Below are 24,966 nucleotides of genomic sequence, written 5' to 3' on the forward strand. Positions count from 1 at the left end.
TCAGAATGTGATAAAACCAGATCCAGCCACTAAAATGCATCATTCTTTTTGTTTTAGACAACATTTCATGCACTGTTAAATATGTTTAAGAAAGTTGCAAGTGAAAATCTATGTCTATGACTGAGTTTGCATTACTGCTTATTTTGACCTCTGCTGGCTCTGAAAAGCTCATTTTCAACGTTCAATTCAGAATGTGATAAAACCACATCCAGCCACTAAAAAGCATTTTCTTTTTGTTTTAGACAACATTTCATGCACTGTTAAACAAGTTAAAGCAAGTTGCAAGTGAAAATCTATGTCTATGACTGAGTTTGCATTACTGCTTATTTTGACCTCTGCTGGCTCTGAAAAACTCATTTTCAACGTTCAATTCAGAATGTGATAAAACCACATTCAGCCACTAAAAAGCATTTTCTTTTTGTTTTAGACAACATTTCATGCACTGTTAAATATGTTAAAGCAAGTTGCAAGTGAAAATCTATGTCTATGACTGAGTTTGCATTACTGCTTATTTTGACCTCTGCTGGCTCTGAAAAGCTCAATTTCAACGTTCAATTCAGAATGTGATAAAACCAGATCCAGCCACTAAAATGCATCATTCTTTTTGTTTTAGACAACATTTCATGCACTGTTAAATATGTTTAAGATAGTTGCAAGTGAAAATCTATGTCTATGACTGAGTTTGCATTACTGCTTATTTTGACCTCTGCTGGCTCTGAAAAGCTCATTTTCAACGTTCAATTCAGAATGTGATAAAACCAGATCCAGCCACTAAAATGCATCATTCTTTTTGTTTTAGACAACATTTCATGCACTGTTAAATATGTTTAAGAAAGTTGCAAGTGAAAATCTATGTCTATGACTGAGTTTGCATTACTGCTTATTTTGACCTCTGCTGGCTCTGAAAAGCTCATTTTCAACGTTCAATTCAGAATGTGATAAAACCACATTCAGCCACTAAAAAGCATTTTCTTTTTGTTTTAGACAACATTTCATGCACTGTTAAACATGTTAAAGCAAGTTGCAAGTGAAAATCTATGTCTATGACTGAGTTTGCATTACTGCTTATTTTGACCTCTGCTGGCTCTGAAAAGCTCATTTTCAACGTTCAATTCAGAATGTGATAAAACCAGATCCAGCCACTAAAACGCATCATTCTTTTTGTTTTAGACAACATTTCATGCACTGTTAAATATGTTAAAGCAAGTTGCAAGTGAAAATCTATGTCTATGACTGAGTTTGCATTACTGCTTATTTTGACCTCTGCTGGCTCTGAAAAGCTCAATTTCAACGTTCAATTCAGAATGTGATAAAACCAGATCCAGCCACTAAAATGCATCATTCTTTTTGTTTTAGACAACATTTCATGCACTGTTAAATATGTTTAAGAAAGTTGCAAGTGAAAATCTATGTCTATGACTGAGTTTGCATTACTGCTTATTTTGACCTCTGCTGGCTCTGAAAAGCTCATTTTCAACGTTCAATTCAGAATGTGATAAAACCAGATCCAGCCACTAAAATGCATCATTCTTTTTGTTTTAGACAACATTTCATGCACTGTTAAATATGTTTAAGAAAGTTGCAAGTGAAAATCTATGTCTCTGACTGAGTTTGCATTACTGCTTATTTTGACCTCTGCTGGCTCTGAAAAGCTCATTTTTAAAGTTCAATTCAGAATGTGATAAAACCAGATCCAGCCACTAAAATGCATCATTCTTTTTGTTTTAGACAACTTTTCTTGCACTGTTAAATATGTTTAAGAAAGTTGCAAGTGAAAATCTATGTCTATGACTGAGTTTGCATTACTGCTTATTTTGACCTCTGCTGGCTCTGTAAAGCTCATTTTCAACATTCAATTCAGAATGTGATAAAACCAGATCCAGCCACTAAAATGCATCATTCTTTTTGTTTTAGACAACATTTCATGCACTGTTAAATATGTTTAAGAAAGTTGCAAGTGAAAATCTATGTCTATGACTGAGTTTGCATTACTGCTTATTTTGACCTCTGCTGGCTCTGAAAAGCTCATTTTCAACGTTCAATTCAGAATGTGATAAAACCACATCCAGCCACTAAAAAGCATTTTCTTTTTGTTTTAGACAACATTTCATGCACTGTTAAACATGTTAAAGCAAGTTGCAAGTGAAAATCTATGTCTATGACTGAGTTTGCATTACTGCTTATTTTGACCTCTGCTGGCTCTGAAAAGCTCATTTTCAACGTTCAATTCAGAATGTGATAAAACCAGATCCAGCCACTAAAATGCATCATTCTTTTTGTTTTAGACAACATTTCATGCACTGTTAAATATGTTAAAGCAAGTTGCAAGTGAAAATCTATGTCTATGACTGAGTTTGCATTACTGCTTATTTTGACCTCTGCTGGCTCTGAAAAGCTCAATTTCAACGTTCAATTCAGAATGTGATAAAACCAGATCCAGCCACTAAAAAGCATTTTCTTTTTGTTTTAGACAACATTTCATGCACTGTTAAACATGTTAAAGAAAGTTGCAAGTGAAAATCTATGTCTCTGACTGAGTTTGCATTACTGCTTATTTTGACCTCTGCTGGCTCTGAAAAGCTCATTTTCAACGTTCAATTCAGAATGTGATAAAACCAGATCCAGCCACTAAAATGCATCATTCTTTTTGTTTTAGACAACATTTCATGCACTGTTAAATATGTTAAAGCAAGTTGCAAGTGAAAATCTATGTCTATGACTGAGTTTGCATTACTGCTTATTTTGACCTCTGCTGGCTCTGAAAAGCTCATTTTCAACGTTCAATTCAGAATATGATAAAACCAGATCCAGCCACTAAAATGCATCATTCTTTTTGTTTTAGACAACATTTCATGCACTGTTAAATATGTTAAAGCAAGTTGCAAGTGAAAATCTATGTCTATGACTGAGTTTGCATTACTGCTTATTTTGACCTCTGCTGGCTCTGAAAAGCTCAATTTCAACGTTCAATTCAGAATGTGATAAAACCAGATCCAGCCACTAAAAAGCATTTTCTTTTTTTTTTAGACAACATTTCATGCACTGTTAAACATGTTAAAGAAAGTTGCAAGTGAAAATCTATGTCTCTGACTGAGTTTGCATTACTGCTTATTTTGACCTCTGCTGGCTCTGAAAAGCTCATTTTCAACGTTCAATTCAGAATGTGATAAAACCAGATCCAGCCACTAAAATGCATCATTCTTTTTGTTTTAGACAACATTTCATGCACTGTTAAATTTGTTTAAGATAGTTGCAAGTGAAAATCTATGTCTATGACTGAGTTTGCATTACTGCTTATTTTGACCTCTGCTGGCTCTGAAAAGCTCATTTTCAACGTTCAATTCAGAATGTGATAAAACCAGATCCAGCCACTAAAATGCATCATTCTTTTTGTTTTAGACAACATTTCATGCACTGTTAAATATGTTTAAGAAAGTTGCAAGTGAAAATCTATGTCTATGACTGAGTTTGCATTACTGCTTATTTTGACCTCTGCTGGCTCTGAAAAGCTCATTTTCAACGTTCAATTCAGAATGTGATAAAACCAGTTCCAGCCACTAAAAAGCATTTTATTTTTGTTTTAGACAACATTCCATGCACTGTTAAACATGTTAAAGCAAGTTGCAAGTGAAAATCTATGTCTATGACTGAGTTTGCATTACTGCTTATTTTGACCTCTGCTGGCTCTGTAAAGCTCATTTTCAACGTTCAATTCAGAATGTGATAAAACCAGATCCAGCCACTAAAATGCATCATTCTTTTTGTTTTAGACAACATTTCATGCACTGTTAAATATGTTTAAGAAAGTTGCAAGTGAAAATCTATGTCTATGACTGAGTTTGCATTACTGCTTATTTTGACCTCTGCTGGCTCTGAAAAGCTCATTTTCAACGTTCAATTCAGAATGTGATAAAACCAGATCCAGCCACTAAAAAGCATTTTCTTTTTGTTTTAGACAACATTTCATGCACTGTTAAACATGTTAAAGCAAGTTGCAAGTGAAAATCTATGTCTATGACTGAGTTTGCATTACTGCTTATTTTGACCTCTGCTGGCTCTGAAAAGCTCATTTTCAACGTTCAATTCAGAATGTGATAAAACCAGATCCAGCCACAAAAAAGCATTTTATTTTTGTTTTAGACAACATTCCATGCACTGTTAAACATGTTAAAGCAAGTTGCAAGTGAAAATCTATGTCTATGACTGAGTTTGCATTACTGCTTATTTTGACCTCTGCTGGCTCTGAAAAGCTCATTTTCAACGTTCAATTCAGAATGTGATAAAACCAGATCCAGCCACTAAAATGCATCATTCTTTTTGTTTTAGACAACATTTCATGCACTGTTAAATATGTTTAAGAAAGTTGCAAGTGAAAATCTATGTCTATGACTGAGTTTGCATTACTGCTTATTTTGACCTCTGCTGGCTCTGAAAAGCTCATTTTCAACGTTCAATTCAGAATGTGATAAAACCAGTTCCAGCCACTAAAAAGCATTTTATTTTTGTTTTAGACAACATTCCATGCACTGTTAAACATGTTAAAGCAAGTTGCAAGTGAAAATCTATGTCTATGACTGAGTTTGCATTACTGCTTATTTTGACCTCTGCTGGCTCTGTAAAGCTCATTTTCAACGTTCAATTCAGAATGTGATAAAACCAGATCCAGCCACTAAAATGCATCATTCTTTTTGTTTTAGACAACATTTCATGCACTGTTAAACATGTTAAAGCAAGTTGCAAGTGAAAATCTATGTCTATGACTGAGTTTGCATTACTGCTTATTTTGACCTCTGCTGGCTCTGAAAAGCTCATTTTCAACGTTCAATTCAGAATTTGATAAAACCAGATCCAGCCACAAAAAAGCATTTTATTTTTGTTTTAGACAACATTCCATGCACTGTTAAACATGTTAAAGCAAGTTGCAAGTGAAAATCTATGTCTATGACTGAGTTTGCATTACTGCTTATTTTGACCTCTGCTGGCTCTGAAAAGCTCATTTTCAACGTTCAATTCAGAATGTGATAAAACCAGATCCAGCCACTAAAATGCATCATTCTTTTTGTTTTAGACAACATTTCATGCACTGTTAAATATGTTTAAGAAAGTTGCAAGTGAAAATCTATGTCTATGACTGAGTTTGCATTACTGCTTATTTTGACCTCTGCTGGCTCTGAAAAGCTCAATTTCAACGTTCAATTCAGAATGTGATAAAACCAGATCCAGCCACTAAAATGCATCATTCTTTTTGTTTTAGACAACATTTCATGCACTGTTAAATATGTTTAAGAAAGTTGCAAGTGAAAATCTATGTCTATGACTGAGTTTGCATTACTGCTTATTTTGACCTCTGCTGGCTCTGAAAAGCTCATTTTCAACGTTCAATTCAGAATGTGATAAAACCAGATCCAGCCACTAAAATGCATCATTCTTTTTGTTTTAGACAACATTTCATGCACTGTTAAATATGTTTAAGAAAGTTGCAAGTGAAAATCTATGTCTATGACTGAGTTTGCATTACTGCTTATTTTGACCTCTGCTGGCTCTGAAAAGCTCATTTTCAACGTTCAATTCAGAATGTGATAAAACCACATTCAGCCACTAAAAAGCATTTTCTTTTTGTTTTAGACAACATTTCATGCACTGTTAAACATGTTAAAGCAAGTTGCAAGTGAAAATCTATGTCTATGACTGAGTTTGCATTACTGCTTATTTTGACCTCTGCTGGCTCTGAAAAGCTCATTTTCAACGTTCAATTCAGAATGTGATAAAACCAGATCCAGCCACTAAAACGCATCATTCTTTTTGTTTTAGACAACATTTCATGCACTGTTAAATATGTTAAAGCAAGTTGCAAGTGAAAATCTATGTCTATGACTGAGTTTGCATTACTGCTTATTTTGACCTCTGCTGGCTCTGAAAAGCTCAATTTCAACGTTCAATTCAGAATGTGATAAAACCAGATCCAGCCACTAAAATGCATCATTCTTTTTGTTTTAGACAACATTTCATGCACTGTTAAATATGTTTAAGAAAGTTGCAAGTGAAAATCTATGTCTATGACTGAGTTTGCATTACTGCTTATTTTGACCTCTGCTGGCTCTGAAAAGCTCATTTTCAACGTTCAATTCAGAATGTGATAAAACCAGATCCAGCCACTAAAATGCATCATTCTTTTTGTTTTAGACAACATTTCATGCACTGTTAAATATGTTAAAGCAAGTTGCAAGTGAAAATCTATGTCTATGACTGAGTTTGCATTACTGCTTATTTTGACCTCTGCTGGCTCTGAAAAGCTCAATTTCAACGTTCAATTCAGAATGTGATAAAACCAGATCCAGCCACTAAAAAGCATTTTCTTTTTGTTTTAGACAACATTTCATGCACTGTTAAACATGTTAAAGAAAGTTGCAAGTGAAAATCTATGTCTCTGACTGAGTTTGCATTACTGCTTATTTTGACCTCTGCTGGCTCTGAAAAGCTCATTTTCAACGTTCAATTCAGAATGTGATAAAACCAGATCCAGCCACTAAAATGCATCATTCTTTTTGTTTTAGACAACATTTCATGCACTGTTAAATATGTTAAAGCAAGTTGCAAGTGAAAATCTATGTCTATGACTGAGTTTGCATTACTGCTTATTTTGACCTCTGCTGGCTCTGAAAAGCTCATTTTCAACGTTCAATTCAGAATATGATAAAACCAGATCCAGCCACTAAAATGCATCATTCTTTTTGTTTTAGACAACATTTCATGCACTGTTAAATATGTTAAAGCAAGTTGCAAGTGAAAATCTATGTCTATGACTGAGTTTGCATTACTGCTTATTTTGACCTCTGCTGGCTCTGAAAAGCTCAATTTCAACGTTCAATTCAGAATGTGATAAAACCAGATCCAGCCACTAAAAAGCATTTTCTTTTTTTTTTAGACAACATTTCATGCACTGTTAAACATGTTAAAGAAAGTTGCAAGTGAAAATCTATGTCTCTGACTGAGTTTGCATTACTGCTTATTTTGACCTCTGCTGGCTCTGAAAAGCTCATTTTCAACGTTCAATTCAGAATGTGATAAAACCAGATCCAGCCACTAAAATGCATCATTCTTTTTGTTTTAGACAACATTTCATGCACTGTTAAATTTGTTTAAGATAGTTGCAAGTGAAAATCTATGTCTATGACTGAGTTTGCATTACTGCTTATTTTGACCTCTGCTGGCTCTGAAAAGCTCATTTTCAACGTTCAATTCAGAATGTGATAAAACCAGATCCAGCCACTAAAATGCATCATTCTTTTTGTTTTAGACAACATTTCATGCACTGTTAAATATGTTTAAGAAAGTTGCAAGTGAAAATCTATGTCTATGACTGAGTTTGCATTACTGCTTATTTTGACCTCTGCTGGCTCTGAAAAGCTCATTTTCAACGTTCAATTCAGAATGTGATAAAACCAGTTCCAGCCACTAAAAAGCATTTTATTTTTGTTTTAGACAACATTCCATGCACTGTTAAACATGTTAAAGCAAGTTGCAAGTGAAAATCTATGTCTATGACTGAGTTTGCATTACTGCTTATTTTGACCTCTGCTGGCTCTGTAAAGCTCATTTTCAACGTTCAATTCAGAATGTGATAAAACCAGTTCCAGCCACTAAAATGCATCATTCTTTTTGTTTTAGACAACATTTCATGCACTGTTAAATATGTTTAAGAAAGTTGCAAGTGAAAATCTATGTCTATGACTGAGTTTGCATTACTGCTTATTTTGACCTCTGCTGGCTCTGAAAAGCTCATTTTCAACGTTCAATTCAGAATGTGATAAAACCAGATCCAGCCACTAAAAAGCATTTTCTTTTTGTTTTAGACAACATTTCATGCACTGTTAAACATGTTAAAGCAAGTTGCAAGTGAAAATCTATGTCTATGACTGAGTTTGCATTACTGCTTATTTTGACCTCTGCTGGCTCTGAAAAGCTCATTTTCAACGTTCAATTCAGAATGTGATAAAACCAGATCCAGCCACAAAAAAGCATTTTATTTTTGTTTTAGACAACATTCCATGCACTGTTAAACATGTTAAAGCAAGTTGCAAGTGAAAATCTATGTCTATGACTGAGTTTGCATTACTGCTTATTTTGACCTCTGCTGGCTCTGAAAAGCTCATTTTCAACGTTCAATTCAGAATGTGATAAAACCAGATCCAGCCACTAAAATGCATCATTCTTTTTGTTTTAGACAACATTTCATGCACTGTTAAATATGTTTAAGAAAGTTGCAAGTGAAAATCTATGTCTATGACTGAGTTTGCATTACTGCTTATTTTGACCTCTGCTGGCTCTGAAAAGCTCATTTTCAACGTTCAATTCAGAATGTGATAAAACCAGTTCCAGCCACTAAAAAGCATTTTATTTTTGTTTTAGACAACATTCCATGCACTGTTAAACATGTTAAAGCAAGTTGCAAGTGAAAATCTATGTCTATGACTGAGTTTGCATTACTGCTTATTTTGACCTCTGCTGGCTCTGTAAAGCTCATTTTCAACGTTCAATTCAGAATGTGATAAAACCAGATCCAGCCACTAAAATGCATCATTCTTTTTGTTTTAGACAACATTTCATGCACTGTTAAACATGTTAAAGCAAGTTGCAAGTGAAAATCTATGTCTATGACTGAGTTTGCATTACTGCTTATTTTGACCTCTGCTGGCTCTGAAAAGCTCATTTTCAACGTTCAATTCAGAATTTGATAAAACCAGATCCAGCCACAAAAAAGCATTTTATTTTTGTTTTAGACAACATTCCATGCACTGTTAAACATGTTAAAGCAAGTTGCAAGTGAAAATCTATGTCTATGACTGAGTTTGCATTACTGCTTATTTTGACCTCTGCTGGCTCTGAAAAGCTCATTTTCAACGTTCAATTCAGAATGTGATAAAACCAGATCCAGCCACTAAAATGCATCATTCTTTTTGTTTTAGACAACATTTCATGCACTGTTAAATATGTTTAAGAAAGTTGCAAGTGAAAATCTATGTCTATGACTGAGTTTGCATTACTGCTTATTTTGACCTCTGCTGGCTCTGAAAAGCTCAATTTCAACGTTCAATTCAGAATGTGATAAAACCAGATCCAGCCACTAAAATGCATCATTCTTTTTGTTTTAGACAACATTTCATGCACTGTTAAATATGTTTAAGAAAGTTGCAAGTGAAAATCTATGTCTATGACTGAGTTTGCATTACTGCTTATTTTGACCTCTGCTGGCTCTGAAAAGCTCATTTTCAACGTTCAATTCAGAATGTGATAAAACCAGATCCAGCCACTAAAATGCATCATTCTTTTTGTTTTAGACAACATTTCATGCACTGTTAAATATGTTTAAGAAAGTTGCAAGTGAAAATCTATGTCTATGACTGAGTTTGCATTACTGCTTATTTTGACCTCTGCTGGCTCTGAAAAGCTCATTTTCAACGTTCAATTCAGAATGTGATAAAACCACATTCAGCCACTAAAAAGCATTTTCTTTTTGTTTTAGACAACATTTCATGCACTGTTAAACATGTTAAAGCAAGTTGCAAGTGAAAATCTATGTCTATGACTGAGTTTGCATTACTGCTTATTTTGACCTCTGCTGGCTCTGAAAAGGTCATTTTCAACGTTCAATTCAGAATGTGATAAAACCAGATCCAGCCACTAAAATGCATCATTCTTTTTGTTTTAGACAACATTTCATGCACTGTTAAATATGTTAAAGCAAGTTGCAAGTGAAAATCTATGTCTATGACTGAGTTTGCATTACTGCTTATTTTGACCTCTGCTGGCTCTGAAAAGCTCAATTTCAACGTTCAATTCAGAATGTGATAAAACCAGATCCAGCCACTAAAAAGCATTTTCTTTTTGTTTTAGACAACATTTCATGCACTGTTAAACATGTTAAAGAAAGTTGCAAGTGAAAATCTATGTCTCTGACTGAGTTTGCATTACTGCTTATTTTGACCTCTGCTGGCTCTGAAAAGCTCATTTTCAACGTTCAATTCAGAATGTGATAAAACCAGATCCAGCCACTAAAATGCATCATTCTTTTTGTTTTAGACAACATTTCATGCACTGTTAAATATGTTTAAGATAGTTGCAAGTGAAAATCTATGTCTATGACTGAGTTTGCATTACTGCTTATTTTGACCTCTGCTGGCTCTGAAAAGCTCATTTTCAACGTTCAATTCAGAATGTGATAAAACCAGATCCAGCCACAAAAAAGCATTTTATTTTTGTTTTAGACAACATTCCATGCACTGTTAAACATGTTAAAGCAAGTTGCAAGTGAAAATCTATGTCTATGACTGAGTTTGCATTACTGCTTATTTTGACCTCTGCTGGCTCTGAAAAGCTCATTTTCAACGTTCAATTCAGAATGTGATAAAACCAGATCCAGCCACTAAAATGCATCATTCTTTTTGTTTTAGACAACATTTCATGCACTGTTAAATATGTTTAAGAAAGTTGCAAGTGAAAATCTATGTCTCTGACTGAGTTTGCATTACTGCTTATTTTGGCCTCTGCTGGCTCTGAAAAGCTCATTTTTAAAGTTCAATTCAGAATGTGATAAAACCAGATCCAGCCACTAAAATGCATCATTCTTTTTGTTTTAGACAACATTTCATGCACTGTTAAACATGTTAAAGAAAGTTGCAAGTGAAAATCTATGTCTCTGACTGAGTTTGCATTACTGCTTATTTTGACCTCTGCTGGCTCTGAAAAGCTCATTTTCAACGTTCAATTCAGAATGTGATAAAACCAGATCCAGCCACTAAAATGCATCATTCTTTTTGTTTTAGACAACATTTCATGCACTGTTAAATATGTTTAAGATAGTTGCAAGTGAAAATCTATGTCTATGACTGAGTTTGCATTACTGCTTATTTTGACCTCTGCTGGCTCTGAAAAGCTCATTTTCAACGTTCAATTCAGAATGTGATAAAACCAGATCCAGCCACAAAAAAGCATTTTATTTTTGTTTTAGACAACATTCCATGCACTGTTAAACATGTTAAAGCAAGTTGCAAGTGAAAATCTATGTCTATGACTGAGTTTGCATTACTGCTTATTTTGACCTCTGCTGGCTCTGAAAAGCTCATTTTCAACGTTCAATTCAGAATGTGATAAAACCAGATCCAGCCACTAAAATGCATCATTCTTTTTGTTTTAGACAACATTTCATGCACTGTTAAATATGTTTAAGAAAGTTGCAAGTGAAAATCTATGTCTATGACTGAGTTTGCATTACTGCTTATTTTGACCTCTGCTGGCTCTGAAAAGCTCATTTTCAACGTTCAATTCAGAATGTGATAAAACCAGATCCAGCCACTAAAATGCATCATTCTTTTTGTTTTAGACAACATTTCATGCACTGTTAAATATGTTTAAGAAAGTTGCAAGTGAAAATCTATGTCTCTGACTGAGTTTGCATTACTGCTTATTTTGACCTCTGCTGGCTCTGAAAAGCTCATTTTTAAAGTTCAATTCAGAATGTGATAAAACCAGATCCAGCCACTAAAATGCATCATTCTTTTTGTTTTAGACAACATTTCTTGCACTGTTAAATATGTTTAAGAAAGTTGCAAGTGAAAATCTATGTCTATGACTGAGTTTGCATTACTGCTTATTTTGACCTCTGCTGGCTCTGTAAAGCTCATTTTCAACATTCAATTCAGAATGTGATAAAACCAGATCCAGCCACTAAAATGCATCATTCTTTTTGTTTTAGACAACATTTCATGCACTGTTAAATATGTTTAAGAAAGTTGCAAGTGAAAATCTATGTCTATGACTGAGTTTGCATTACTGCTTATTTTGACCTCTGCTGGCTCTGAAAAGCTCATTTTCAACGTTCAATTCAGAATGTGATAAAACCACATCCAGCCACTAAAAAGCATTTTCTTTTTGTTTTAGACAACATTTCATGCACTGTTAAACATGTTAAAGCAAGTTGCAAGTGAAAATCTATGTCTATGACTGAGTTTGCATTACTGCTTATTTTGACCTCTGCTGGCTCTGAAAAGCTCATTTTCAACGTTCAATTCAGAATGTGATAAAACCAGATCCAGCCACTAAAATGCATCATTCTTTTTGTTTTAGACAACATTTCATGCACTGTTAAATATGTTAAAGCAAGTTGCAAGTGAAAATCTATGTCTATGACTGAGTTTGCATTACTGCTTATTTTGACCTCTGCTGGCTCTGAAAAGCTCAATTTCAACGTTCAATTCAGAATGTGATAAAACCAGATCCAGCCACTAAAAAGCATTTTCTTTTTGTTTTAGACAACATTTCATGCACTGTTAAACATGTTAAAGAAAGTTGCAAGTGAAAATCTATGTCTCTGACTAAGTTTGCATTACTGCTTATTTTGACCTCTGCTGGCTCTGAAAAGCTCATTTTCAACGTTCAATTCAGAATGTGATAAAACCAGATCCAGCCACTAAAATGCATCATTCTTTTTGTTTTAGACAACATTTCATGCACTGTTAAATATGTTTAAGATAGTTGCAAGTGAAAATCTATGTCTAAGACTGAGTTTGCATTACTGCTTATTTTGACCTCTGCTGGCTCTGAAAAGCTCATTTTCAACGTTCAATTCAGAATGTGATAAAACCAGATCCAGCCACAAAAAAGCATTTTATTTTTGTTTTAGACAACATTCCATGCACTGTTAAACATGTTAAAGCAAGTTGCAAGTGAAAATCTATGTCTATGACTGAGTTTGCATTACTGCTTATTTTGACCTCTGCTGGCTCTGAAAAGCTCATTTTCAACGTTCAATTCAGAATGTGATAAAACCAGATCCAGCCACTAAAATGCATCATTCTTTTTGTTTTAGACAACATTTCATGCACTGTTAAATATGTTTAAGAAAGTTGCAAGTGAAAATCTATGTCTATGACTGAGTTTGCATTACTGCTTATTTTGACCTCTGCTGGCTCTGAAAAGCTCATTTTCAACGTTCAATTCAGAATGTGATAAAACCAGATCCAGCCACTAAAATGCATCATTCTTTTTGTTTTAGACAACATTTCATGCACTGTTAAATATGTTTAAGAAAGTTGCAAGTGAAAATCTATGTCTCTGACTGAGTTTGCATTACTGCTTATTTTGACCTCTGCTGGCTCTGAAAAGCTCATTTTTAAAGTTCAATTCAGAATGTGATAAAACCAGATCCAGCCACTAAAATGCATCATTCTTTTTGTTTTAGACAACATTTCTTGCACTGTTAAATATGTTTAAGAAAGTTGCAAGTGAAAATCTATGTCTATGACTGAGTTTGCATTACTGCTTATTTTGACCTCTGCTGGCTCTGTAAAGCTCATTTTCAACATTCAATTCAGAATGTGATAAAACCAGATCCAGCCACTAAAATGCATCATTCTTTTTGTTTTAGACAACATTTCATGCACTGTTAAATATGTTTAAGAAAGTTGCAAGTGAAAATCTATGTCTATGACTGAGTTTGCATTACTGCTTATTTTGACCTCTGCTGGCTCTGAAAAGCTCATTTTCAACGTTCAATTCAGAATGTGATAAAACCACATCCAGCCACTAAAAAGCATTTTCTTTTTGTTTTAGACAACATTTCATGCACTGTTAAACATGTTAAAGCAAGTTGCAAGTGAAAATCTATGTCTATGACTGAGTTTGCATTACTGCTTATTTTGACCTCTGCTGGCTCTGAAAAGCTCATTTTCAACGTTCAATTCAGAATGTGATAAAACCAGATCCAGCCACTAAAATGCATCATTCTTTTTGTTTTAGACAACATTTCATGCACTGTTAAATATGTTAAAGCAAGTTGCAAGTGAAAATCTATGTCTATGACTGAGTTTGCATTACTGCTTATTTTGACCTCTGCTGGCTCTGAAAAGCTCAATTTCAACGTTCAATTCAGAATGTGATAAAACCAGATCCAGCCACTAAAAAGCATTTTCTTTTTGTTTTAGACAACATTTCATGCACTGTTAAACATGTTAAAGAAAGTTGCAAGTGAAAATCTATGTCTCGGACTGAGTTTGCATTACTGCTTATTTTGACCTCTGCTGGCTCTGAAAAGCTCATTTTCAACGTTCAATTCAGAATGTGATAAAACCAGATCCAGCCACTAAAATGCATCATTCTTTTTGTTTTAGACAACATTTCATGCACTGTTAAATATGTTAAAGCAAGTTGCAAGTGAAAATCTATGTCTATGACTGAGTTTGCATTACTGCTTATTTTGACCTCTGCTGGCTCTGAAAAGCTCATTTTCAACGTTCAATTCAGAATATGATAAAACCAGATCCAGCCACTAAAATGCATCATTCTTTTTGTTTTAGACAACATTTCATGCACTGTTAAATATGTTAAAGCAAGTTGCAAGTGAAAATCTATGTCTATGACTGAGTTTGCATTACTCCTTATTTTGACCTCTGCTGGCTCTGAAAAGCTCAATTTCAACGTTCAATTCAGAATGTGATAAAACCAGATCCAACCACTAAAAAGCATTTTCTTTTTGTTTTAGACAACATTTCATGCACTGTTAAACATGTTAAAGAAAGTTGCAAGTGAAAATCTATGTCTCTGACTGAGTTTGCATTACTGCTTATTTTGACCTCTGCTGGCTCTGAAAAGCTCATTTTCAACGTTCAATTCAGAATGTGATAAAACCAGATCCAGCCACTAAAATGCATCATTCTTTTTGTTTTAGACAACATTTCATGCACTGTTAAATATGTTTAAGAAAGTTGCAAGTGAAAATCTATGTCTATGACTGAGTTTGCATTACTGCTTATTTTGACCTCTGCTGGCTCTGAAAAGCTCATTTTCAACGTTCAATTCAGAATGTGATAAAACCAGATCCAGCCACTAAAATGCATCATTCTTTTTGTTTTAGACAACATTTCATGCACTGTTAAATATGTTAAAGCAAGTTGCAAGTGAAAATCTATGTCTCTGACTGAGTTTGCATTACTGCTTATTTTGACCTCTGCTGGCTCTGAAAAGCTCATTTTCAACGTTCAATTCAGAATTTGATAAAACCAGATCCAGCTACTAAAATGCATCATTCTTTTTGTTTTAGACAACATTTCATGCACTGTTAAACATGTTAAAGCAAGTTGCAAGTGAAAATCTATGTCTCTGACTGAGTTTGCATTACTGCTTATTTTGACCTCTGCTGGCTCTGAAAAGCTCATTTTCAACGTTCAATTCAGAATTTGATAAAACCAGATCCAGCCACTAAAATGCATCATTCTTTTTGTTTTAGACAACATTTCATGCACTGTTAAACATGTTAAAGCAAGTTGCAAGTGAAAATCTATGTCTATGACTGAGTTTGCATTACTGCTTATTTTGACCTCTGCTGGCTCTGAAAAGCTCATTTTCAACGTTCAATTCAGAATGTGATAAAACCAGATCCAGCCACTAAAAAGCATTTTCTTTTTGTTTTAGACAACATTCATGCACTGATAAATATGTTAAAGCAAGTTGCAAGTGAAAATCTATGTCTATGACTGAGTTTGCATTACTGCTTATTTTGACCTCTGCTGGCTCTGAAAAGCTCATTTTCAACGTTCAATTCAGAATGTGATAAAACCAGATCCAGCCACAAAAAAGCATTTTATTTTTGTTTTAGACAACATTACATGCACTGTTAAACATGTTAAAGCAAGTTGCAAGTGAAAATCTATGTCTATGACTGAGTTTGCATTACTGCTTATTTTGACCTCTGCTGGCTCTGAAAAGCTCATTTTCAACGTTCAATTCAGAATGTGATAAAACCAGATCCAGCTACTAAAATGCATCATTCTTTTTGTTTTAGACAACATTTCATGCACTGTTAAACATGTTAAAGCAAGTTGCAAGTGAAAATCTATGTCTATGACTGAGTTTGCATTACTGCTTATTTTGACCTCTGCTGGCTCTGAAAAGCTCATTTTCAACGTTCAATTCAGAATTTGATAAAACCAGATCCAGCCACAAAAAAGCATTTTATTTTTGTTTTAGACAACATTCCATGCACTGTTAAACATGTTAAAGCAAGTTGCAAGTGAAAATCTATGTCTATGACTGAGTTTGCATTACTGCTTATTTTGACCTCTGCTGGCTCTGAAAAGCTCATTTTCAACGTTCAATTCAGAATGTGATAAAACCAGATCCAGCCACTAAAATGCATCATTCTTTTTGTTTTAGACAACATTTCATGCACTGTTAAATATGTTTAAGAAAGTTGCAAGTGAAAATCTATGTCTATGACTGAGTTTGCATTACTGCTTATTTTGACCTCTGCTGGCTCTGAAAAGCTCATTTTCAACGTTCAATTCAGAATGTGATAAAACCAGATCCAGCTACTAAAATGCATCATTCTTTTTGTTTTAGACAACATTTCATGCACTGTTAAACATGTTAAAGCAAGTTGCAAGTGAAAATCTATGTCTCTGACTGAGTTTGCATTACTGCTTATTTTGACCTCTGCTGGCTCTGAAAAGCTCATTTTCAACGTTCAATTCAGAATTTGATAAAACCAGATCCAGCCACTAAAATGCATCATTCTTTTTGTTTTAGACAACATTTCATGCACTGTTAAATATGTTAAAGCAAGTTGCAAGTGAAAATCTATGTCTATGACTGAGTTTGCATTACTGCTTATTTTGACCTCTGCTGGCTCTGAAAAGCTCAATTTCAACGTTCAATTCAGAATGTGATAAAACCAGATCCAGCCACTAAAAAGCATTTTATTTTTGTTTTAGACAACATTACATGCACTGTTAAACATGTTAAAGCAAGTTGCAAGTGAAAATCTATGTCTATGACTGAGTTTGCATTACTGCTTATTTTGACCTCTGCTGGCTCTGAAAAGCTCATTTTCAACGTTCAATTCAGAATGTGATAAAACCAGATCCAGCCACTAAAATGCATCATTCTTTTTGTTTTAGACAACATTTCATGCACTGTTAAATATGTTTAAGATAGTTGCAAGTGAAAATCTATGTCTATGACTGAGTTTGCATTACTGCTTATTTTGACCTCTGCTGGCTCTGAAAAGCTCATTTTCAACGTTCAATTCAGAATGTGATAAAACCATATCCAGCCACAAAAAAGCATTTTATTTTTGTTTTAGACAACATTCCATGCACTGTTAAACATGTTAAAGCAAGTTGCAAGTGAAAATCTATGTCTATGACTGAGTTTGCATTACTGCTTATTTTGACCTCTGCTGGCTCTGAAAAGCTCATTTTCAACGTTCAATTCAGAATTTGATAAAACCAGATCCAGCCACTAAAATGCATCATTCTTTTTGTTTTAGACAACATTTCATGCACTGTTAAATATGTTTAAGAAAGTTGCAAGTGAAAATCTATGTCTATGACTGAGTTTGCATTACTGCTTATTTTGACCTCTGCTGGCTCTGAAAAGCTCATTTTCAACGTTCAATTCAGAATGTGATAAAACCAGATCCAGCCACTAAAATGCATCATTCTTTTTGTTTTAGACAACATTTCATGCACTGTTAAATATGTTTAAGAAAGTTGCAAGTGAAAATCTATGTCTCTGACTGAGTTTGCTTTACTGCTTATTTTGACCTCTGCTGGCTCTGAAAAGCTCATTTTTAAAGTTCAATTCAGAATGTGATAAAACCAGATCCAGCCACTAAAATGCATCATTCTTTTTGTTTTAGACAACATTTCTTGCACTGTTAAATATGTTTAAGAAAGTTGCAAGTGAAAATCTATGTCTATGACTGAGTTTGCATTACTGCTTATTTTGACCTCTGCTGGCTCTGTAAAGCTCATTTTCAACATTCAATTCAGAATGTGATAAAACCAGATCCAGCCACTAAAATGCATCATTCTTTTTGTTTTAGACAACATTTCATGCACTGTTAAATATGTTTAAGAAAGTTGCAAGTGAAAATCTATGTCTATGACTGAGTTTGCATTACTGCTTATTTTGACCTCTGCTGGCTCTGAAAAGCTCATTTTCAACGTTCAATTCAGAATGTGATAAAACCAGATCCAGCCACTAAAATGCATCATTCTTTTTGTTTTAGACAACATTTCATGCACTGTTAAATATGTTTAAGAAAGTTGCAAGTGAAAATCTATGTCTATGACTGAGTTTGCATTACTGCTTATTTTGACCTCTGCTGGCTCTGAAAAGCTCATTTTCAACGTTCAATTCAGAATGTGATAAAACCATATCCAGCCACAAAAAAGCATTTTATTTTTGTTTTAGACAACATTCCATGCACTGTTAAACATGTTAAAGCAAGTTGCAAGTGAAAATCTATGTCTATGACTGAGTTTGCATTACTGCTTATTTTGACCTCTGCTGGCTCTGAAAAGCTCATTTTCAACGTTCAATTCAGAATTTGATAAAACCAGATCCAGCCACTAAAATGCATCATTCTTTTTGTTTTAGACAACATTTCATGCACTGTTAAATATGTTAAAGCAAGTTGCAAGTGAAAATCTATGTCTATGACTGAGTTTGCATTACTGCTTATTTTGACCTCTGCTGGCTCTGAAAAGCTCATTTTCAACGTTCAATTCAGAATTTGATAAAACCAGATCCAGCCACTAAAATGCATCATTCTTTTTGTTTTAGACAACATTTCATGCACTGTTAAATATGTTTAAGATAGTTGCAAGTGAAAATCTATGTCTATGACTGAGTTTGCATTACTGCTTATTTTGACCTCTGCTGGCTCTGAAAAGCTCATTTTCAACGTTCAATTCAGAATGTGATAAAACCATATCCAGCCACAAAAAAGCATTTTATTTTTGTTTTAGACAACATTCCATGCACTGTTAAACATGTTAAAGCAAGTTGCAAGTGAAAATCTATGTCTATGACTGAGTTTGCATTACTGCTTATTTTGACCTCTGCTGGCTCTGAAAAGCTCATTTTCAACGTTCAATTCAGAATGTGATAAAACCAGATCCAGCCACTAAAATGCATCATTCTTTTTGTTTTAGACAACATTTCATGCACTGTTAAATATGTTTAAGAAAGTTGCAAGTGAAAATCTATGTCTCTGACTGAGTTTGCTTTACTGCTTATTTTGACCTCTGCTGGCTCTGAAAAGCTCATTTTTAAAGTTCAATTCAGAATGTGATAAAACCAGATCCAGCCACTAAAATGCATCATTCTTTTTGTTTTAGACAACATTTCTTGCACTGTTAAATATGTTTAAGAAAGTTGCAAGTGAAAATCTATGTCTATGACTGAGTTTGCATTACTGCTTATTTTGACCTCTGCTGGCTCTGTAAAGCTCATTTTCAACATTCAATTCAGAATGTGATAAAACCAGATCCAGCCACTAAAATGCATCATTCTTTTTGTTTTAGACAACATTTCATGCACTGTTAAATATGTTTAAGAAAGTTGCAAGTGAAAATCTATGTCTATGACTGAGTTTGCATTACTGCTTATTTTGACCTCTGCTGGCTCTGAAAAGCTCATTTTCAACGTTCAATTCAGAATGTGATAAAACCAGATCCAGCCACTAAAATGCATCATTCTTTTTGTTTTAGACAACATTTCATGCACTGTTAAATATGTTTAAGAAAGTTGCAAGTGAAAATCTATGTCTATGACTGAGTTTGCATTACTGCTTATTTTGACCTCTGCTGGCTCTGAAAAGCTCATTTTCAACGTTCAATTCAGAATGTGATAAAACCATATCCAGCCACAAAAAAGCATTTTATTTTTGTTTTAGACAACATTCCATGCACTGTTAAACATGTTAAAGCAAGTTGCAAGTGAAAATCTATGTCTATGACTGAGTTTGCATTACTGCTTATTTTGACCTCTGCTGGCTCTGAAAAGCTCATTTTCAACGTTCAATTCAGAATTTGATAAAACCAGATCCAGCCACTAAAATGCATCATTCTTTTTGTTTTAGACAACATTTCATGCACTGTTAAATATGTTAAAGCAAGTTGCAAGTGAAAATCTATGTCTATGACTGAGTTTGCATTACTGCTTATTTTGACCTCTGCTGGCTCTGAAAAGCTCATTTTCAACGTTCAATTCAGAATTTGATAAAACCAGATCCAGCCACTAAAATGCATCATTCTTTTTGTTTTAGACAACATTTCATGCACTGTTAAATATGTTTAAGATAGTTGCAAGTGAAAATCTATGTCTATGACTGAGTTTGCATTACTGCTTATTTTGACCTCTGCTGGCTCTGAAAAGCTCATTTTCAACGTTCAATTCAGAATGTGATAAAACCATATCCAGCCACAAAAAAGCATTTTATTTTTGTTTTAGACAACATTCCATGCACTGTTAAACATGTTAAAGCAAGTTGCAAGTGAAAATCTATGTCTATGACTGAGTTTGCATTACTGCTTATTTTGACCTCTGCTGGCTCTGAAAAGCTCATTTTCAACGTTCAATTCAGAATTTGATAAAACCAGATCCAGCCACTAAAATGCATCATTCTTTTTGTTTTAGACAACATTTCATGCACTGTTAAATATGTTTAAGAAAGTTGCAAGTGAAAATCTATGTCTATGACTGAGTTTGCATTACTGCTTATTTTGACCTCTGCTGGCTCTGAAAAGCTCATTTTCAACGTTCAATTCAGAATGTGATAAAACCAGATCCAGCCACTAAAATGCATCATTCTTTTTGTTTTAGACAACATTTCATGCACTGTTAAATATGTTTAAGAAAGTTGCAAGTGAAAATCTATGTCTCTGACTGAGTTTGCTTTACTGCTTATTTTGACCTCTGCTGGCTCTGAAAAGCTCATTTTTAAAGTTCAATTCAGAATGTGATAAAACCAGATCCAGCCACTAAAATGCATCATTCTTTTTGTTTTAGACAACATTTCTTGCACTGTTAAATATGTTTAAGAAAGTTGCAAGTGAAAATCTATGTCTATGACTGAGTTTGCATTACTGCTTATTTTGACCTCTGCTGGCTCTGTAAAGCTCATTTTCAACATTCAATTCAGAATGTGATAAAACCAGATCCAGCCACTAAAATGCATCATTCTTTTTGTTTTAGACAACATTTCATGCACTGTTAAATATGTTAAAGCAAGTTGCAAGTGAAAATCTATGTCTATGACTGAGTTTGCATTACTGCTTATTTTGACCTCTGCTGGCTCTGAAAAGCTCATTTTCAACGTTCAATTCAGAATGTGATAAAACCAGATCCAGCCACTAAAATGCATCATTCTTTTTGTTTTAGACAACATTTCATGCACTGTTAAATATGTTTAAGATAGTTGCAAGTGAAAATCTATGTCTATGACTGAGTTTGCATTACTGCTTATTTTGACCTCTGCTGGCTCTGAAAAGCTCATTTTCAACGTTCAATTCAGAATGTGATAAAACCATATCCAGCCACAAAAAAGCATTTTATTTTTGTTTTAGACAACATTCCATGCACTGTTAAACATGTTAAAGCAAGTTGCAAGTGAAAATCTATGTCTATGACTGAGTTTGCATTACTGCTTATTTTGACCTCTGCTGGCTCTGAAAAGCTCATTTTCAACGTTCAATTCAGAATTTGATAAAACCAGATCCAGCCACTAAAATGCATCATTCTTTTTGTTTTAGACAACATTTCATGCACTGTTAAATATGTTTAAGAAAGTTGCAAGTGAAAATCTATGTCTATGACTGAGTTTGCATTACTGCTTATTTTGACCTCTGCTGGCTCTGAAAAGCTCATTTTCAACGTTCAATTCAGAATGTGATAAAACCAGATCCAGCCACTAAAATGCATCATTCTTTTTGTTTTAGACAACATTTCATGCACTGTTAAATATGTTTAAGAAAGTTGCAAGTGAAAATCTATGTCTCTGACTGAGTTTGCTTTACTGCTTATTTTGACCTCTGCTGGCTCTGAAAAGCTCATTTTTAAAGTTCAATTCAGAATGTGATAAAACCAGATCCAGCCACTAAAATGCATCATTCTTTTTGTTTTAGACAACATTTCTTGCACTGTTAAATATGTTTAAGAAAGTTGCAAGTGAAAATCTATGTCTATGACTGAGTTTGCATTACTGCTTATTTTGACCTCTGCTGGCTCTGTAAAGCTCATTTTCAACATTCAATTCAGAATGTGATAAAACCAGATCCAGCCACTAAAATGCATCATTCTTTTTGTTTTAGACAACATTTCATGCACTGTTAAATATGTTTAAGAAAGTTGCAAGTGAAAATCTATGTCTATGACTGAGTTTGCATTACTGCTTATTTTGACCTCTGCTGGCTCTGAAAAGCTCATTTTCAACGTTCAATTCAGAATGTGATAAAACCAGATCCAGCCACTAAAATGCATCATTCTTTTTGTTTTAGACAACATTTCATGCACTGTTAAATATGTTTAAGAAAGTTGCAAGTGAAAATCTATGTCTATGACTGAGTTTGCATTACTGCTTATTTTGACCTCTGCTGGCTCTGAAAAGCTCATTTTCAACGTTCAATTCAGAATGTGATAAAACCATATCCAGCCACAAAAAAGCATTTTATTTTTGTTTTAGACAACATTCCATGCACTGTTAAACATGTTAAAGCAAGTTGCAAGTGAAAATCTATGTCTATGACTGAGTTTGCATTACTGCTTATTTTGACCTCTGCTGGCTCTGAAAAGCTCATTTTCAACGTTCAATTCAGAATTTGATAAAACCAGATCCAGCCACTAAAATGCATCATTCTTTTTGTTTTAGACAACATTTCATGCACTGTTAAATATGTTAAAGCAAGTTGCAAGTGAAAATCTATGTCTATGACTGAGTTTGCATTACTGCTTATTTTGACCTCTGCTGGCTCTGAAAAGCTCATTTTCAACGTTCAATTCAGAATTTGATAAAACCAGATCCAGCCACTAAAATGCATCATTCTTTTTGTTTTAGACAACATTTCATGCACTGTTAAATATGTTTAAGATAGTTGCAAGTGAAAATCTATGTCTATGACTGAGTTTGCATTACTGCTTATTTTGACCTCTGCTGGCTCTGAAAAGCTCATTTTCAACGTTCAATTCAGAATGTGATAAAACCATATCCAGCCACAAAAAAGCATTTTATTTTTGTTTTAGACAACATTCCATGCACTGTTAAACATGTTAAAGCAAGTTGCAAGTGAAAATCTATGTCTATGACTGAGTTTGCATTACTGCTTATTTTGACCTCTGCTGGCTCTGAAAAGCTCATTTTCAACGTTCAATTCAGAATTTGATAAAACCAGATCCAGCCACTAAAATGCATCATTCTTTTTGTTTTAGACAACATTTCATGCACTGTTAAATATGTTTAAGAAAGTTGCAAGTGAAAATCTATGTCTATGACTGAGTTTGCATTACTGCTTATTTTGACCTCTGCTGGCTCTGAAAAGCTCATTTTCAACGTTCAATTCAGAATGTGATAAAACCAGATCCAGCCACTAAAATGCATCATTCTTTTTGTTTTAGACAACATTTCATGCACTGTTAAATATGTTTAAGAAAGTTGCAAGTGAAAATCTATGTCTCTGACTGAGTTTGCTTTACTGCTTATTTTGACCTCTGCTGGCTCTGAAAAGCTCATTTTTAAAGTTCAATTCAGAATGTGATAAAACCAGATCCAGCCACTAAAATGCATCATTCTTTTTGTTTTAGACAACATTTCTTGCACTGTTAAATATGTTTAAGAAAGTTGCAAGTGAAAATCTATGTCTATGACTGAGTTTGCATTACTGCTTATTTTGACCTCTGCTGGCTCTGTAAAGCTCATTTTCAACATTCAATTCAGAATGTGATAAAACCAGATCCAGCCACTAAAATGCATCATTCTTTTTGTTTTAGACAACATTTCATGCACTGTTAAATATGTTTAAGAAAGTTGCAAGTGAAAATCTATGTCTATGACTGAGTTTGCATTACTGCTTATTTTGACCTCTGCTGGCTCTGAAAAGCTCATTTTCAACGTTCAATTCAGAATGTGATAAAACCAGATCCAGCCACTAAAATGCATCATTCTTTTTGTTTTAGACAACATTTCATGCACTGTTAAATATGTTTAAGAAAGTTGCAAGTGAAAATCTATGTCTATGACTGAGTTTGCATTACTGCTTATTTTGACCTCTGCTGGCTCTGAAAAGCTCATTTTCAACGTTCAATTCAGAATGTGATAAAACCATATCCAGCCACAAAAAAGCATTTTATTTTTGTTTTAGACAACATTCCATGCACTGTTAAACATGTTAAAGCAAGTTGCAAGTGAAAATCTATGTCTATGACTGAGTTTGCATTACTGCTTATTTTGACCTCTGCTGGCTCTGAAAAGCTCATTTTCAACGTTCAATTCAGAATTTGATAAAACCAGATCCAGCCACTAAAATGCATCATTCTTTTTGTTTTAGACAACATTTCATGCACTGTTAAATATGTTAAAGCAAGTTGCAAGTGAAAATCTATGTCTATGACTGAGTTTGCATTACTGCTTATTTTGACCTCTGCTGGCTCTGAAAAGCTCAATTTCAACGTTCAATTCAGAATGTGATAAAACCAGATCCAGCCACTAAAAAGCATTTTATTTTTGTTTTAGACAACATTACATGCACTGTTAAACATGTTAAAGCAAGTTGCAAGTGAAAATCTATGTCTATGACTGAGTTTGCATTACTGCTTATTTTGACCTCTGCTGGCTCTGAAAAGCTCATTTTCAACGTTCAATTCAGAATGTGATAAAACCAGATCCAGCTACTAAAATGCATCATTCTTTTTGTTTTAGACAACATTTCATGCACTGTTAAACATGTTAAAGCAAGTTGCAAGTGAAAATCTATGTCTATGACTGAGTTTGCATTACTGCTTATTTTGACCTCTGCTGGCTCTGAAAAGCTCATTTTCAACGTTCAATTCAGAATGTGATAAAACCAGATCCAGCTACTAAAATGCATCATTCTTTTTGTTTTAGACAACATTTCATGCACTGTTAAACATGTT

The sequence above is a fragment of the Danio rerio genome, chromosome 14 (assembly GCF_049306965.1).
Source record: "Danio rerio strain Tuebingen ecotype United States chromosome 14, GRCz12tu, whole genome shotgun sequence".
Classification (NCBI taxonomy): Eukaryota; Metazoa; Chordata; class Actinopteri; order Cypriniformes; family Danionidae; genus Danio; species Danio rerio.